At 37.7% G+C, this 19,417-nt stretch overlaps 1 protein-coding gene across 4 annotated transcripts in view; it reads right to left on the reverse strand.

Annotated features, from left to right (window-relative positions):
• ERBB4 (erb-b2 receptor tyrosine kinase 4) overlaps positions 1-19,417 on the reverse strand; it is a 1,183,012-nt gene that overhangs the window by 383,128 nt on the left and 780,467 nt on the right. The window lies entirely within an intron of this gene.

Below are 19,417 nucleotides of genomic sequence, written 5' to 3' on the forward strand. Positions count from 1 at the left end.
ATAGGATTCTCCCATTTAAAGTGTTTAACAAAGCTAAATATATTATAAATTTCATCAAATAACATCTGATCAGATGCTCCCATCTTTCCTTGATCCAAGTTTTTAATTCCTTAACCAGAAAGTTCTTACAACCTGGAGTGTTTTCCCGCCTCCAATGAAACTGCCTAAGTGAGCCTATTCTGTTAAATGAGTACATGGTTAAGATACAGATTCAACAGACACTTTCTCTGGCTGAATCTCAGACCATTCAGATGGTCTACCTTTGAGAAAGTAAACTGTACTATTTCCAAATTAATACAATACTTAGATTCTATTCCAGTCATCTTCTTAAAAGTACGCGGATCTTTGCTACAACAGAGTTTATTTAAAGCAATTCTATTAGTGAAGTATTGCTGCTGACATCACCAGTATATAATATCCTGTCACTCTGCCATCTGTTTATTTAGAGCCAAACACATTATAACAACATAATGCAAGCTCATTGTAGCTGACAGGAAAAGGACTCCATCTGGCCTGAACAATATAACTTTAATCAGTGATAATGATAATTATTATTAAAAACTTACAGGAGTTCTTTTGTACAAAGCTAATAAATCTAAATTGATTTATACTAGCGGAAATTAGAAAGGACTGTGAGACAAAATAGGAGGCAGTGAAAACTTTTTGGAGTACAAACTTTTTTATGAGAAAGTAGCTAATGTTAATGTGATTTCTTAGATTTGGTATAATCCTCTAAATTGATCCATTAAGTGATCTGTTAATTGAAGATAGTTGGAGCATAAGATATTCTACCATTTAATCTATGATTTATTTAATCATGTTTGGGGCTCGTAAAATATTTGGCCTTATTCTTTGTGGCCAGAATACTACCTAACTGGAAAAAAAAGAAAAAAAAAAGAAAAGATAAAAGCAAATAGAAGAGAAGAAAAGAAAAAGAAAGGAGGAAGGAAGGAAGGAACAAGGAAAGGAAGGAGTTAAGTAACACAATTCATATTAGACATTTTAATATTCTCAATGTTTTTCTCCTACTCGATTAATTTTTTAACTTCTTATCCATGAAATTCCAATTTGCCACCCAGACATCTGATCCCAGATTCAATATAAAAAGGCATGTTGCTAGAAATACTGTTGACGGTTCTTGATAAGGTATCAGGGCAAGGCCCGTATAGTACCCACACACACACACAAAAACAAGTTGAAATAATTTAACCTTGACTGTCTACTTGATATTATGATTTTTTTTGGTAGTTTCCATTTCCACTTGACCTACACATTTCAGAATTCTATTATGACAAACACACTAGAGGATCTAGAATTGATTGTACTCCCATAAATGGCTGTTCAGCCAGGACTACCTCTATTTTACTTTCTCTCTAGAGTCTTGACACTTTTGGAATCTGTCCTAGTACTCAGTTCAGCTTTAGCTTTACTCTTCAAAATGATGCAAGACATGGTACTTTTGTTATCACTGGATGTTGCCAATTAACAAGTAAATGCTATAATATCTGACCAAAATATCTGATTAGAGATATTTATGAATCAATGTACATACTACATTTTTATGTCTGTAACCTTAGTTTGATTCTTATAGTTAATTGGGAAGTATAGAAAGAGTTCCCATAGTAATTAACTGCCTAGCACAGAAAAAAAACAACAAAATTTCCAAGAAGCGTCCCCTCCTATGTCCTTCCAACCATGTATCCCTGATTATTTCATAAGTACCTTCTTCATTTTGTTATTAGGCATGATGTTAAGCAATGGACATAAAATATTAAACTGAAACAGGTAAGTTTATCACCCTCTTAGAGTTTAGAATTAATTCAGGAAAAGAGTTCTGACTACTCTGTAGCTAATGTTCACCCTCTATCAGTTTAAGGGAAAAAGCCAATAAATCTAAATTTTTAACAGCCCACTAGCCCAGGAAAGAAGAGTTGGATGAAAGCAAGTGGAGCTAGATCATTCCCAGTCTAATTTCCAGCTATGCTGGAAGTCAGCTACATTCCTTAAACAATGACTCGTCCATGTGACATCTAAAAGGAGCTCACCCTAGACCATATCAGTGAAGAATGTAAGTATAGGCTTCAATACGTCCCTTGTTTGTCTGAAAAAACAAAACAAAACAAAACAAAAAACAAATATTTTAATGATAGCCTACTAGCTTACTGGGATTTTCTTCCTGCCCTCTGTTCTCAGGCATGCACTAACCTCAAAAGTCCTGATTTCATGTGAAAAAGAGATCTTATATGTTTGTCATATTTAGTGTGAATTAGTTTTATAAACTACTTCTCCCCAGAGTGTGTTTTGTAAATGAGGGCCACAAAGAGAGGAATTAGTCAGATGCTAGAATATGCAAATGAGAGTGGTGTTTAGGGGTTTTGCCAATGCTGTCCAAATCTTCCCACTTCCATGTCTCAACCTGGTACATGATTCTTTCCAATTTTTGTTTTTTGGTTTTTTTTTTTTTTTTTTTTTTTTTTTGAGATGGAGTCTCGCTCTGTCGCACAGGCTGGAGTACAGTGGCGCAATCTCAGCTCGTTGCAACCTCTGCCTCCCGGGTTCAAGTAATTCTCTGCCTCAGCCTCCCGAGTAGCTGGGATTACAGGTGCCTGCCACACGCCCAGCTAATTTTTGTATTTTTGGTAGAGACGGGGTTTCACCACCTTGGCCAGGTTGGTCTTGAACTTCTGACCTCGTGATCCACCCATCTAGGCCTCCCAAAGTGTTGGGATTGCAAGCATGAGCCACTGTGACTGAGCTTTTTTTTGAGACCGAGTTTCCCTCTTGTTGCCCAGGCTGGAGTGCAATGGCACAATTTCGGCTCACTGCAACCTCCACTTCCCAGGTTCAAGCTATTCTCCTGCCTTAGCCTCCCAAGTAGCTGGAATTATAGGAATGCACCACCACACTGGGCTAATTTTTGTGATTTTTAGTAGAGACGGGGTTCATCCTGTTGGCCAGGCTGGTCTCGAACTGCTGACCCGAGGTGATCTGCCTGCCTCGGCCTCCCAAAGTGCTCGGATTACAGGCGTAAGCCACCGTGACTGGCCTGCAATAATTCTTTAAAGCTATGTGAGAAAATAGTCCACTTTTTTACTAAAAATGAAAAATGTGACATTTCCATATAGCTCATGATAGGAGAATTAATCAAATTAGTATGTCCTGTTATGCTGACTCAAAGAGATGAAATAAGAAACAAACCAATATTTTAAACAACCATTTCAGTTACTTTAGTAATTTTTTTAAATAACTTAAAATAAGTGCTAGGCGTAGTGCAGTAGCACATGTCTATAATCCCAGCACTTTGGGAGGCCGAGGTGGGCTGATCGCTTGAGCCCAGGAGTTCCAGACCAGCTTGGGCAACACGGCAAAACCCCGCCTCTACAAAAAATGCAAAAATCAGTCGCTATTGTTGGTGCATGCCTGTCTTCTCAGCTACTCTGGAGGCTGGGATGGGAGGAGCACTGAAACCTGGGAGGTGGGGGTTGCAGTGAGCTGTGATTGCTCCACTGCACTCCAGCCTGGGCGACAGATCAGACTCTGTCTCAAAAAATAAAATAAAATAAATGAATAAATAAAATAAAAATAAGTTCTGGTTATTCCCCATCACCATTATTTTAATTCACAGGCAATCCCTCTGCTTTGACATTGCATTATTCATCATGGAAGCTGGCAAATGCGACTAAGTTAATCTTTTATGCTTGTCCAGCAGATGTTACTAAAAATGTAGCCTTTGCATTCCTTTTTAGCAACTAGAGTCCATGAACTGCATTTATATTTTTAAGAGTCACAAATTCATCTAGAAGTTGTGCTCGTTTGTGTGACCACCTGAACGTGGGATTCAGTGCCTACCTCTGTAATGCTTTCTGCAAGTAATAGGCCAGGACAGTTGAAGAGTTACAAAATATGAAGTCATTGGCAACCATAAAAGATCATATCCTCAAACTGCCTCTAGCTAAAGGCAATGCAGTTATATCCCTGGATTTTTCTTTTACTCCTTTTAAAAACTGGCAGGTTTGACCTCTTAAAACTACTTTTACTAGAGAAAGAAGTGAGAGCATCATACCTTTTTTATGACCATGTAATTCAAAATAGGAAAGTAGAACATTTATTGAAAGTCTACTCTAACCCAGTCCCTATTCTTGGTGTGTGTGTGTAGGTTCAGGGAGGGGGGATAAAAAGACAAATGTTGCTATCCTGCCCTCAAGGAGGTTTTGGGATCCAGGAAATAGGCAGAGGAATAGGCAAGTAACTGTTATGATCATAATATTTCCTAAAGTATAGGTATGTATAAAGTGGAGAGAAAGCATTGCAGAAGGCTCTGCAGTTTAGTTTTGCTTGAACAATCTAGTTTGTCCAGCAGTGAAGGAGAGGGAAGGAGAATTTCCGGCTGAAAAACTAGCCTAAGCAGTAACAGAGAGGCATGGATGAGCACAACTCTTTGAGGCCATAATGAGTAGTTCAGGGGTTTTGAGCATAGTTTGCCTGAGTAATAGCAGCTGGAATGTGAGCTTACAAAGTATCACAAAAGCCTTCTAAAACAGTTTGGAGTTTACTCTGTGTGCGTATTATGGAGTTTACATGGGTATTATGGAGTTGGTCAAGGTCTTTGAGCATAAAAATGACATAGTTTGACTTGTGGGTAGAAAATGGTTTTGAGTCATGGTTCCCAAAATTTAGTCTTGACGCTTGAGTAGCTTGTGCAAGATGCTGATTTTATAGTCTGGATGAGGTACAGGAATCCGTATATTTAAAAAGCACTTCCAGGGATTCTGAGGCTGATGGTTGCAAAATGACAAAAGTATATATGAGATAATGGTTTGACATATAATTCCAAACTCTGTTAGTATTATACACATATTTTGAGACAATGCTTTAAATGTTAGAGCTGATCAGATGCTTGGTAACCAAACTTTCAGACAAGCAGTGTAAAAATCTAGCAGTCTCTCATGTCTTAGCGTTTACTCTTTGATTTGTGGACACATTTCCATCAAATTGCATCTTTCTCCAGCAGCACTAAAAAATATGTAGCTTTGTTTTTCATGTTTAACTTACTGTAAACCACCCATACAATAGTAAAATCTCAATATGATTTGAGCAAATGACACATCAGTAGGAATTAATGGCATTACCATGATGTGGAATTGCTCTCCTTTATCAGATGTGAATACTTCTGCTCGTTCTTATCTGACAGTTCCCACTGTCATCTGTTTATTCGTATCCACACTTTTGTTACGTGAATGGACTTTACTTTTTATTTAAGTCTCAATTCAATTTTCCTATCCTGCCTCTTAATTTGAAAGTTAAGTATAAAATGGAAACTTTAACTTTTACACATGTTGATACAAAAAGATGGGCAGGTATTCTTACTTGCTTAAAAATATGAAGTTAAAATGAAACTAAAAATATTTATGGTTGGGATTTTTCATCTTCGTCAGGAGTTATGAAGTCAAAATATGTTAAGCAATTACTGCACAGGAAAAACAAATAAGTAAGGTTAACCTTGCTAAACTTGATGTTTTTGTAAGCATCATCATGATATTCAGTCAAGCAATTTATAGTCAAAAGTTTTAGAACAGCATATACACTCATGTGATCAAGACTAATTTCAAACAGAAGTGTGAAGCACACAGAAGTGTCTGCAGTGTTTCCATCTACCCCTCCCTCAGGGGCTCAACTCCCTCCTGCTAACCTGCGACTTCTAGAGTACACAGAACCTCCTCCAGCATCACCTCAGACAGGATTTCAGACAGATAGCTAATGGACAGGCTAGTTAATCTTGCGCACAAAATTGTGCGAAGGTTTGAAGATTCAAACTTATTTTGCAAATTTGTATTTTTCCTGACGCCTTCTGGAAACATAGATCAATTCAGAGGGGGCATGACAGTGGTAGAAACCACAGCTACAAACAGAAGGCTGGGCAGGCTGGGGTGGGAAAACCTGTCAGAGGGCCATTTTATAAAATCTCTTAACTCATAAATGGAAGCAACGAGCTACTCCATTTGCAGGCTGAGTATAGATCTGTTTTTACATATAGAATTAAGCAGAATAGATAGGTCAACACAAATTTTACAGTTAAAAGAAAAATTGATGATGATCCACTCAGATCTAAGATAGTCCATTATCACTTATACCTACAAGCTCATGTGATTGTAACAAGGACTAACAGTAAGAAATAACCTAATACCTATTATGTCAAAAATGAAATAAACATGAACATACTAAATGCATTCTATTTCCCACTGAGTGGAAAGATCGGCTCAATGTTGTCTATGATATTACTGTTCTGTATATTCTCTGCTCCTTCCAACCGCCTTCAGAATGCTTTAGGCTACAAAAACCAATGGAAGTGAACTTCAAAGAAAATAACATTAAAAGGTCTTAATGCTTTTTGGAAAAGTAGTATTATTAATAACATAAAATGACTCAAAATAACAAAACATTAAATTTTTCCTAAAAAACTAAAAGCTTTTATATATGATACTGTCAAATATTTGTTCCAAACCAGGCACTTTTAAAGCATTAATTATCACTGTTTATAGCTGTTAGCACAAAGTAGAATATAGAAATTCCACCTACTGTGGAACAGAACTAGTTCTAATCAATGTCAAATGTATTTCTGAGCATATAATAAGGGGTCTGAACGAACTGAAAAAACCTTACCTGAAAACATAAAGAATATACTGAGATGTGTCAGCTTTTTGCAACCAATAACAACAATAATAATGAGCACTTACTATGAGCTTGCCAGAGCCACCAAGGGTGTCCAGAAGCATCCTTCACAGTTACTCAATCTAGATGATAACCCCTTGGAGGTCTGCTGTGCAAAACCTGTTCATTTATATGTAGTGGTGGGCCTTCCAAGGATGTTCTAAGCATTTTGCATATATTAACTTATTTAATCCTCATATAACCTGAATAGTCTGGTTAAAATTTCTATGTCCAGTCCAAGACTCTTTGATATGCAAGCTTATTCTTCCAACTGCTTACAAAACATCTCCACTTGTGTACTTAGCAGGCACTTGAAAACACACATGTTCAAAACTGAATCCATAATCTTCCCACTCCACTCATAAAAATTATTCCTGTATAGTCTTCCCCATCTCGGTCAATAGAAGCTCAATCCTTTCAGAAGCTTCTGCCAAAAACTTTGGAGTCATCCTCAGCTCTTTTTTCTTTCCTCTTACAGCACAGATCCAAATTCATGAACATATCTGGTTGTCTCTAACTTCAAAATCTGTCTAGTATCCAATCATTTTTCACTACCTGCACCATTTTCATTGCAATACAAACCACTATCATCTCTTGCTTGGATTAATGCAATAACCTCTTATCCAGTATCCTAGCTTCCACCCTGGCCCCTTGACAATCTCTTTCTCAATATATTAGCCAGAGTGATCTTTTTAGTCAGACCATGTCAAATCTCCTAAGTTGCCATATGCCTCATAGTAAATGCCAAAGTCCTTACCACAGTCTTCAAGGCCCTACAACATGTGGCCCTCTCCTCCATGCCTCAGTATTTTCCTCCAGGCTTACTCCTCTCACTCTCATCTCCCGCTGTTCCTAGGACATACAAGCTTCACTCCCACTTAGGGTTCTTCTCTTTCCTCTTCCTCTCCTCCTCCAAGAGCCTACAAAGCGGGTTTACCCACCAACTTGCTCTTGTTAGATGCCACCTCTCCATGACTCCCCTGACCCATTACATTTAAATAGTAAACATTCCAGATAGATTTACTAGATTTTATTTCTAATACATGTTCAAATTGGAAATGCTGTATGATGCATAAAAACATGAAAGAAGAAAAAAAATTCATAACCTTGAATTTTGGTGTTTTTCATTTTCTAAAGTGTGTGTGTGTGTAGCACTTTAACACGATGTAATACTTTACACAGTTCTGTCATCTGCTATTTTCATTTTACATTTTTATCCTAAATATTTTGGATGATATTAAATAAATTTTATTTTATTTTTGGTAGACTTACCTTCTGCCATACAAACATGCCAAAATTCAATTAACTATTTTGCCTTATGAGATATTTTCACTGGTACATGTAGGAGATAAATACATATTTTTTAATGAAAATACACATTAAGAAAATACCACTAATTTCATGTCATATTTTTAGCAGATTTGTAGCTTAGGAAAAGATAACAATAGAAAGAACGTGACCATGTGTTTCATTGTGTCCTTGTGTAAAACACTGATGGGATGTGAAATAGTTGTGTAGATTTGTAGATGACTGGCACATGTATCAGAACATTTGATAAAAGTATTGATGTGCTAGCTGGCCTGGATTGATATCCTGACTCTAGGAGTGTGCCAAAAGCTTCTGTTCACATCTATCATATTTGACCTTTTAATAACTGAATTGCATAAAATGTTTGAAATATACTTATCATATTTGCAAATGACACAAATCTGAAAGGGGTAGTGAATACCCTTATGGAGAATAATCATTCAGATTTAGGAAGAACTTGGTGGAAGAAATAATGAGCTGAAATTAAAGCTATGATACTCAATAGGATCAATGTAAATTCCTGCATTTGTGGTTCTAAATCAACATTTCATGTAAGTATCAACAGATATGTACTCTTACATAAAGTCTCTCTGGCATGAGACACATTAGAATTTCAAATCTCACTCTGTTACTGGTTGTGTCGTTCCTTAGAAAGGTTAGTTAGCTTATTTCACTTTGTTTTTATACTTTGGACTTAAATGTCCAAAAATGGAGGTGTACACTATACTGCATACTCCAATCTATACAGTATGATTGACATCATCAGCCTCACCACATCATGTAATGCTTATTGAGCACTCTTTGCTCTCTGCACAGTGCACTAGGTATTTTATATACACTGTCTCATTTAATTTTCATAACAATATGATAGCATAAGTACTACCATTTGTTTTACTCTACAGGTAAGAAAATGGGCCGGGCGTGGTGTCTCACGCCTGTAATCCCAGCACTTTGGGAGGCCGAGGCAGGTGGATCACAAGGTCAGGAGATCGAGACCATACTAGCCAACATGGTGAAACCTCATCTCTACTAAAAATACAAAAATCGGCCGGGCGCGGTGGCTCAAGCCTGTAATCCCAACACTTTGGGAGGCCGAGACGGGCGGATCACGAGGTCAGGAGATCAAGACCATCCTGGCTAACACGGTGAAACCCCGTCTCTACTAAAAAATACAAAAAACTAGCCGGGCGAGGTGGCGGGCGCCTGTAGTCCCAGCTACTCGGGAGGCTGAGGCAGGAGAATGGCGTAAACCCGGGAGGCGGAGCTTGCAGTGAGCTGAGATCCGGCCACAGCACTCCAGCCCGGGCGACAGAGCAAGACTCCGTCTCAAAAAATAAAAAAAAAAATACAAAAATGTTTAGTATTTTTTTATACTAAATGCTGGGCATGGTGGTGCATGCCTGTAATCCCAGCTACTGAGGAGGCTGAGGCAGGAGAATCGCTTGACCAGAGAGTCAGAGGCTGCAGTGAGCGGAGATCATGCCATTGCATTCCAGCCTGGCGATAAAGCAAGACTTCTTCTAAAAAAAAAAAAAAGTAAAAAAAAAAAAAATAAAATAAAAAGCATCCTTATTTTTATTTTTTTAAGGTAGAAATGTTCATTTAATTAACCTTCACACTTCCTAACATACTATGACTGAGCACTCTAGAAGTGTTTTTGATAGTGATGTTATAGAGCTAAAGTATATTATATAACATCCACAGCAAAGAAGGATATGCAAAATATGCTGTTACCTGTCCTTCTAGTTTCATATTTGGTTGTTTAATCAGTGACATCCATCTTAATCAGAAACTATATATATATATATATATATATTTGGAAAAGCATCCTTTAAGTAGAGCCAGAGAATTGTCCCTCCATGGCACATCAGCCCTTTTTATACATAGCATGTTTCTAGTCAAAAATTTTTGTTGCCCATTATTTCATTTCTAATTGGCAATTACTTTGATTCTATTACTTGTTTATTAAAGTTCAGCAGTAAATGGGTCTAAAATAAATGTCAATTAAGTACAAACACATTTTAGTAATTGGCATTTATTTCTAAAGGAGAATGTGATAGGAAATTAGAGCTTACAGTTTAGGAAAGCTAAAATATTGAAAATACTACTGAGTATGTAACCAATTTACAATATTGTCACTTACTTCTCTAAGTGTTCATTTATATGCTGGCAAAATGCAAAAAATACAGCTTTTACTAAGTGCTGGTAAAGTGTGGAAAACACCAGCTATTAAATCATTTTTATCTCCTTTCAGGCTCCATTATTACAATTGGTGGAACTGTGGGTAAAGAACTTCACCTAAGAGTTGACTTTCTTCACTAATAAAATACAGATAATGATACCTACTTCACATATTTGATGAAGGAATGACTAAGTTGAATATCATATGCAAAGTACTTGGCATGTAATAAGCATTAATCAATGTTAGTTCCCTTTTTCTTCCATCACAACACATTACATAACAATTTTACTGAACAGCAAAGACAGATAAAGAGGGAGAGGGTCAGTAGAGGTGATACGGCAGATACATCAAGTAATCTGGAGACAGAAATGTTTACGCAAACAGGATTGAAATGATCAGTAAGTTACCACAGGTCAAGCAATTGGAAGCTGGGAGGGTGTGACCCCTTACAGGCTTTCGCGGGCATAGCAGACAAAGACAAGTGGGTTTCAAAGATCTCTGCATCCTCTGACAAAGGCGTGAAAAGCCACAGTTTCAGCAAGAATGTTATGAATAACCCAACTCCAGTGAAACTCACTCTGCCACTGGAACTTCAGTCTCTTCTAGAGTTCAGGCTGGTGTACATGGAGAGAAAAAAAGAAGGCAGGAAATGTTTCCAGGTGTTTCAGAAAGGGAAACAGAAACCCATGGATGGAGCAATGGTAGATTAGTGAATAAGACTAGATGTCACTGATGTGGGGGTCTCAGCCCACTCCATGACCTTCATCTGTCAGATTGCTAGTCAGACATGCTAATAATGAGTCCCTGAGGAACCGTAACCACCCACGTGTTCACTTTGTGAGTGGTGTCACATTCGAGAAACATGGTTCAACAGCTAAAATTCAAGCAAAAGAAATTTACTACTCTCAAAGGACATGAAATGGGATCCAAAGCATTGCCCATGGCAACAGTTCTAAACTGTTATCTCACACAGCTCTCACTCTCATTCAGCAAAACCCCAACTCCAGTTTTCTCTCTCTTCCTATCTTCCTTCATCACAAACCTTTTGTCCTTCTACCCCCACCATCATTGTATCACTATTATGTGATTGATGGACTAAACCATTCTCCTCAAGTATTTTCCATTCCATTTAGCTCTCTTATCAAATAATTATTGGCCTTTTTTGTTGTTGTTGTTATGTATCTTAATTGTGCATTACAACATCTAGGGATTTTGTGTGTGTGTGTGTGTGTGTGTGTGTGTGTGTCTGGAGACAGCAGAACAGTTTGGTCTGGTGGACTGAAAGTATTAAGCAGACACAAAATATTTGAGAAGGTACAAAAGATAGACTATGAATATTCCCATATTTGTACATTTTATCCTATCAGAATAGTCAGTGTTTAAGGAGAAATGTTTGGGTTCTATTTCACCATGAACATAAAGAAATTCCGATAATCTGTGTGTAGTATGGTCTCCAGGGACAGCCTGTGTTTTCATCTGGCTTCCACTTGATAGTTCCAGGAATAGAAATATCTCCTATATAAATTTATAAGAAATGAGTGTTGTCATGGGAAAACTGAGATGAATAAAATTATTATGAGTTCCTTAAGGGAAGGAACCATTTCTTTTCCATAATTCCTAACAGTGCTCAAAACACAATGGGCTTCTCAGATTGAATAAACCAACATCTCCTTTACTAAGAGGCCAATATCTTCACATCATAGTGCTAACACAGCTTCTTCAACCCTGAGTACATTTTGAAAGGTCTTATAATATCTGTGGTTTGGGACTTCATAATTATGGCTGGTGCCATTAATCTTACAGCCTTCCTTTTTTATTATATATAAGATTGAGACTGAGTTTTTGTTACAGATTGCTAGCCTATAGCAGCCAGTTGTGGAGATTACACATCACTGAGACAGATAACAAAGAAAAATGGATAACAAATTGGAAAAGATTAGGTAGCTCCATGCCACAATATTAAACAAAGTCTTCTGAGGTATAGCAGTCGAAGACTCATTGTATGTTACTACCCTTTTTTCATCTGTCAAAGGGACTTGCTGTTAAAACAGGGCCTTAGCTGTGCATGTGTATACACACATACGCACACACACACACACACACACACACACAAATATGTGTATATGCCCATGTCCTTTCACTTAAAATAAAAAGAACTCACATTAACAAATAGGCACATTTCTAAAATGCCACGGTAAGCCAAAGGAATAAAAATGTGATTTTAAAGTTGATGGAGGTTATAAGAAAGTGACCCAAAATGCATTATAGTAAGTAATAAGCCTAAAATGTCTTGCTGTAGAATGTTTTCATTAATTCACCTTTGAAGTTCATACACAAAAACTAAAATTCAAGGATAATGGATGTATAATACATTTTAAAAATCTGATTCCATCAAAAAGCTATTTCAGTGGAGTTCCTTCTTAATATACTACTAGACAGATCTGGAAATTGAGTTATTATTTATAGAAAAAAAGATAAATGATTTGCAAACCACTGCACAGACATCTCTTGTATTCCATTGCAAATTATTTTTAAGTCTAAATAAATATCAGTTCTACTACCTATCTTTCAGCTCCAGTTTTCTGTTTTCTAAAACATATTTTTGGCCTTGTAACTTCTGAAATACAAATCCTTTAATTACAATGAAAGCACTTGTTAGCTAACATGCTAAAGAGGTAGTTATAGCTTAAATATATTACAATTTTATTATGTATCAGGCATGGTTCTAGGCAATTTATTTCTATGATATACTTAGGAGGAAAGTACTACTACAGATTAGGAAGCTGAGGCCAGAGAAATTTAATAACTTGCCCAAGATCACACAGTTTATAATAAGCCCGGGATTGGAGCCTAAAAATATTATCTCTGGAGTGCATACTCTTAACCAATACAACCAAGTATCTAATTTGTGATAACAGATACAAAAATAGAATAGCCATTTGGGACAAAGGAGGGAAGAACACCCAAAATAGATTAGAACATACATAGGAAGACAAACTTTGTGTCACAACAAGGCCTTGATTTCTGATGGGATTAATACAAATACTCCAAAAGTTCATTGGATTTTAGGAGGACAGGAATCCATTAGGCAAAGACGTTGAATGAGATCATTAACAAGACACTCATTCAAAATCACTTAGGGAATGACTTGCATGGAGTTAAAAAGATGATTTGGGTCATTTACCAAAATCTTTGATGTGTGTGTGAAATGAGCGGGTTAGTCAACAACAGTCAGGGTACAGGGTGGTGTAGGTGGATGTCAAGAGCACGGAAAAAGGTGCCCCCCCATCTCACTCCATCACCTCACAATATTTTAATCTATTATTCCAATTCAGTCTTATATGAGAAAAATAAGGGATAGAGGGGCTAAGCAAGCGTAGTTAGAAACTGTTGGAGACAAGATTCAAACTCAGGTAGAAACGGCCAGCTTGAGCTCAGACACTAGGCTACCTTTCAAAGCAAAGAACCAGAGGCATCATCATGCAAAAAGAAGGAAAATTCAGGGGGCTTTGTCCTGAAATATGGTCAGATAAAAGACTTTTGTAGGAGGGATAGGAAGAGAGGAGAGAAGAAAAGTGATGTCTAGTTTTTCTCTACTTTCTTACATATTTTAAAAAGTATTCAACATGCATTATACTCTTACCCTTAATGTAATTTACTATTGATGAGACCATGTTTTGTTTCTTATCCCTCAGGAAAAAAATCTCTGAGCCCATTGTATATACTAATAGAAATGATTTACTATTTCATGAGAATGTTGCAAAACTGCATGATGTTAATCTATCTTCCTCTTCTGAACAAAAGCAGGCAGATTCCTGTCCAGTATACAACTATAAGGACCCTTAGACATTTGTTTATTCCACTAAGAATGCATAGCAAGTCTTTTCAATAAAAATAGTTGGAATTTTAAATTATGCATTTCAATGAAATTTAGAAATGTAGAAGTGATGGTTGTCCATCATTGTATTGCTTTAAAGACTTTTAAATTTATCATTGTATTTTTTGTAGTAAAGCCAATTTCTTTATTCTGGGAAACCTTCATTGGCACATGTTTTAAATGACTAGTTTAACGCTGTACTTTAATTCTTGAGTACAGAGTTTGAATTGATTCCACAGAAAATATTTTTCAAAAAATTTTCTAGATCAACATTTTTGTTTAATAAAGCATAGAGAGGTAGGAGAATAAAAGTGGCTGATCAGGATAACTACCTGTGAGATGACTTTTTCTTGTGCATTTTTATTCAAGCTTTTTTATTTCTTTTATGTATTTCTCTTACTTATATTTTACCAAGAACTTTAAAAGAAATGTCACTGCATAATTTTCTTTCCATTTTTCTCCTATGTAGAAAGAGCACCTACAATCGGCAAAAGAATCACCTCTAAATTGAACATAATGTGGTCTTGCTGAGCAGCAAAGAATTAAATAAAAGTTGCATACAGCTGCTAGCAACAATCTAGGCTTGAAAGATTGCCAAATGGGTTAGCAGTTTGATCTGCTTGTTCCTCTTTCTCAGCTCCCTGTAGATACCACATCCCTTGCCCCCATCCTCTAGTGTAACCAGCGGTCTCTCCCCTACCTCCTCTCTCAACTTTGAAATAAAAGTTCTGAATGAGGGAACACCAATAGGAGAGGAAAGACACATGTGAAACATCTTGGTAAATGTTATGAAAAGGGAAAGCTGAATGTCCGCAAACGTTTTCAGTAATTCATAAACATCCTCCTTTTGCTTCCTAGTTTTCAAGTGATGAGAAATTAGAGAAAAAAAGGGAAAATAGTTCCTTAAGTTCTATTTAATTGTGAAACTGAACTCTATGAAACACTTCATTAGTAAACAAGGATGAACATGTGAGTTGTGATGAAAACTGTGAACAATGCTTGTGAGGCAGGAGAATAGGGTCCGGAGGCAGGGAACCTAAGGCCGATTTGTGCTGATTTCCTAGAACGGAATCAAAAGGAAAACCCCACCTCTCCACACTCAAGTAACAAAAGGATCAAAGGCTACTCCCTTTGCAACACCCCACTCCCGCATTTCTGCATTGCAGATGAGAAAGTAAAGTACTTCTGATTGGTCTCCTCCTGAAACCAATCAGACTGTTTGTTGGCCTTATCTTCATTTGCATAGGGGTGTGACTTTGGAACTTCACTTCAGTCTCTGATTGGTCACCTTCCAGGACCAGTCAGACTGGTTGAGGGCCACCACTTCATTAATAGGGTGTAAAGCAAGTAACCAATGGGAAACCTCTCCAGGGTATTTAAACATCAGAAAATTCTGTAACCAGCACTCTGGAGTCGCTTGCTCAAGTCTATTCCCACTCTGTAGAGTACTTTCGTTTTAATCAATCTGTGTTTTTCTTTTATTGCTTTGTTTGTGCATTTTTCCCAATTCTTTGTTCAAAACACCAAGAACCTGGACACCCTCCACTGGTAACAGAACACTTACATAACTCCTCTCACCCATTATAGAGTAAACAAAAATAGAACAGGGTAATACTGAATAGAGTCAGTAAAATTGTCATTCAATTTTACACAGTTACTTTAAACACCAAATACATAATCAGGGTTTTATGTTAAAAAAATCAATTATGGAATGCTTTCTAAATCTCTCTTTTACTTAATTAGGTGCTTATTATTTGAGTCAATATATAATTTTATTTTGTAAAAATTATGTATTAGTCCATTCTCATGCTGCTAATAAAGACCTACCCCAAACTGGATAATTTATAAAGAAAAGAGGTTTAATTGACTGACAGTTTCATGTGGCTGGGGAAGTCTCAGGAAACTTACAATCATGGCAGAAGGAGAAGCAAACACATCCATCTTCACACTTCACATGGTGGTAGGAAGGAGAAAAATGAGCAGGAGAAACGCCCCTTATAAAACCATCAGATCTTGTAAGAACTCACTCACTATCATGACAGCAGCATGCGGGTAACAGCCCCCATGACTAAATTACCTCCCACTGGGTCCCTCCCACAACACATGGGAATTATGGGAACTACAATTCAAGATGTGATTTGAGGGGGCCGGGGGGGACACAGCCAAACCATATCATTCTGCCCCTGGCCTCTCTTAAATCTCATGATCTCACGTTTCAAACTGTAATCATGCCCTCTTAACAGACCCCCAAAGTCTTAGCTCTTTATAGCATTAACCTAAAAGTCCAAGTCCAAAGTCTCATCTGAGATAAGACAAGTACCTTCCACCTATGAGCCTGTAAAATTGAAAGCAAGTTAGTTACTTCCTAGATACAATGGGGTTAATGCATTGGGTAAATACACCCATTCTAAATGGGAGAAATTGGTCAAAATGAAGGGGCTCCACGTGCCATGCAAGTCCAAAATCCAGCGGGGCAGTCAACCATTAAAGCTCTGTAATGATCTCCTTTGACTCCATGTCTCACTTCCAGGTCATGTTGATACAAGAGGTGGGCTCTGAAGGCCTTGGGCAGCTCCACCCCTGTGGCTCTGCAGGGTACAGCCTTCCTCCTGGCTGCTTTCAAGGCCTGGCATTGAGTATCTGTGGCTTTTCCAGGCACACAGTGAAGCTGTTGATGGATCTACCATTCTGGGGTCCGGAAGATGGTGGCCCTCTTCTCACAGCTCCTCTAGGCAGTACCTCAGTAGGGACTCTGTGTAGGGGCTACAACCCCACCTTTCCCTTCTGTACTGCCCTAGCAGAGGTTCTCCATGAGAGCTCTGCCACTGCAACAAACTTCTGCCTGGACATGCAGGCATTTCCATACATCCTTTGAAATCTATGCAGAGGTTCCCAAACCTCAATTCTTGACTTCTGTGCACCTGCAGGCTCAACACCATGTGGAAGTTGCCAAGGCTTGGGGATTGCACCCTCTGAAGCTATGGCCTGAGCTGTACGTTGGCTCCTTTTAGCAATGGCTGGAATGCAGGGCACTAAGTCCTGAGACTGCACAAAGCAGCGAGGCCCTGGGACAAGCCCATGAAACTATTTTTCCCTCCTAGGCCTTTTGGCTTGTGATGGGAGGGGTTGCCATGAAGACCTCTGACATGCCCTGGAGACATTTTCCCCAATGTCTTGGTGATTAACATTTGGCTCCTCCTTACTTATGCCAATTTTTGCAGCCAGCTTGAATTTCTCCTCAGAAAGTAAGTTTTTCTTTTCTATCGCATTATCAGCCTGCAAATTTGCTGAACTTTTATTCTATGCTTCCTTTGTAAACATAAGTTCCAATTCCAAACAATATCTTTGTGAATGCATAGAACTGAATGCTTTTAGCAGCACCTTAGTCACATCTTGAATGCTTTGCTGCTTAGAAATTTCTTCTGCCAGATACCCTAAATCATATTTCTCAAGTTCAAAGTTACACAGCTCTCTAGGGCAGGGGTAAAATGTTATCAGTCTCTTTGCTAAAGCATAGCAAGAATCACCTTTATTTCAGTTCCAAATAAATTCCTCATATCCATTTGAGACCACCTCAGCCTGCACTCCATTGTCCATATCACTATCAGCATTTTGGTCAAAACCACTCAACAAGTCTCTGGGGAGTTCCAAATTTTCCCACATCTTCTCATCTTCTTCTGAGCCCCCCAAATTCAAACAAGGAAACAATCTCTCCCTGTTGTCCATTTCCAAACCTGCTTCCACATTTCCAGGAATTTTTATAGCAACACCCCACTCCTGGTACCAAAATCTGTATTAATTAGGGTTCTCTAGAGGAACAGAACTAAAAGGATATATAGGAAAGAGAGTTTACAAAGGAAAATTGACTCACAGGATCACAAGGTAAGGTCTCAGGATAGGACATCTGCAAATTGAGAATCAAAGATCCTAGTGTAAATCAATCTGAGTCCCCAAACCTGAAAAGTAGGGAAGCCAACTGTTCAGCCTTCAGTCTGTGGCCAAAGGCCCAAGAGCCACTGGCAAACCACTGGTGTTAAGTCCAAGAGTCCAAAAGCTGAAGAACTTGGAGTCTGATGTTTGAGGGCAGGAAGCATCCAGTGTGGGCTAAAGACGAAGGCTGGAAGACTCAGCAAGTTTGCTCTTCCATCTGCTCCTGTCTGCTTTATTCTAGCAGCACTAGTAGCTGATTAGATGGTACCCACCCATATTGAGGGTGAGTCTGCCTCTGCCAGTCCAGTTACTTAAATGTTAACTTCTTTTGACAACACCCTTATAGACACAACCAGGAAATATATGTTGTATCCTTCAATCCAATCAAGTTGACAATCAATATTAACTATCACAGATGAGTCTTTTACTTGGAGAAAATTTAACTCAGTTTTACCGACCTAGCATTTTAACCTCTACACCTAATTCTTCCAGGCTTAGAATTTTTTTGCAGATTCTCATATAGCAGGATGACTTAAACTTTACATGAAATACATTTTTTAAAATGTGAAAGATCACCAGATGTCTCTTACTGTGACATTACTTCACATTGATGTTCCTTGCTTTATATTTTGTGGTTCTAAAACATTTTAAAATTCAAAAGTATTCAAAGCAAAGTTAATTTCACCTTATTTTCCTTATTAAAGGAAATATGCAATACAGAATTTGTTTAGAAAAAGGTAACAAAAAAGCATTCTTAAATTCCAAGAGTCTCTAATTCTTTTTTAAAAACTCACCATTTTAAAAAATGTTAGAAGTGACTACTTCAAAGAAAAGCTGATTATTCAAATTGCTTGGTCTTTCTCCTTCTATTGTGTTTGAACAGTGTGAAACTGTGTGAAAACCTTTCTTACATCAGTGACATTTAGTTATATCATGATATATTTTTCAATAAAATTCACATATTTTAGTGAAAATGCTTGTTAAAATGTACTTAAAAATAAGTTTCAGAGAAATAATGAAACAATGAAACCTGAAGGCTGCCCTCAAATAGACAATTTGAATTCCAGAGATGTACTATTTCAAGAAATTTTGATCACTTCAACTCTTCACTCTTCACTGGAAGCCAACAAATCTGCTCCACAATAGAAATTGTAAGCTACTTGAGGCTCTCAGAGACCCCCAAATCAGGCTCTTAATACCTACATTACAGAATATGCAAATTAGAAATAGGGTTCTTTAAGTGCCTGTGATATACCAGGCCCAGGGGGTCACAGGCATTTAAAGCACTGTAATTTTTATTATTGAAATTAATGACACAGAAGTTTCACATAACAACAGAGAACTAAATATTCTCTAAGAGGGGACTCATGTATTTGGTAGTTGGCTCATTTGCAGCATGCCCATATGTTCCA

This window comes from Rhinopithecus roxellana, chromosome 14, assembly GCF_007565055.1.
Source record: "Rhinopithecus roxellana isolate Shanxi Qingling chromosome 14, ASM756505v1, whole genome shotgun sequence".
Classification (NCBI taxonomy): Eukaryota; Metazoa; Chordata; class Mammalia; order Primates; family Cercopithecidae; genus Rhinopithecus; species Rhinopithecus roxellana.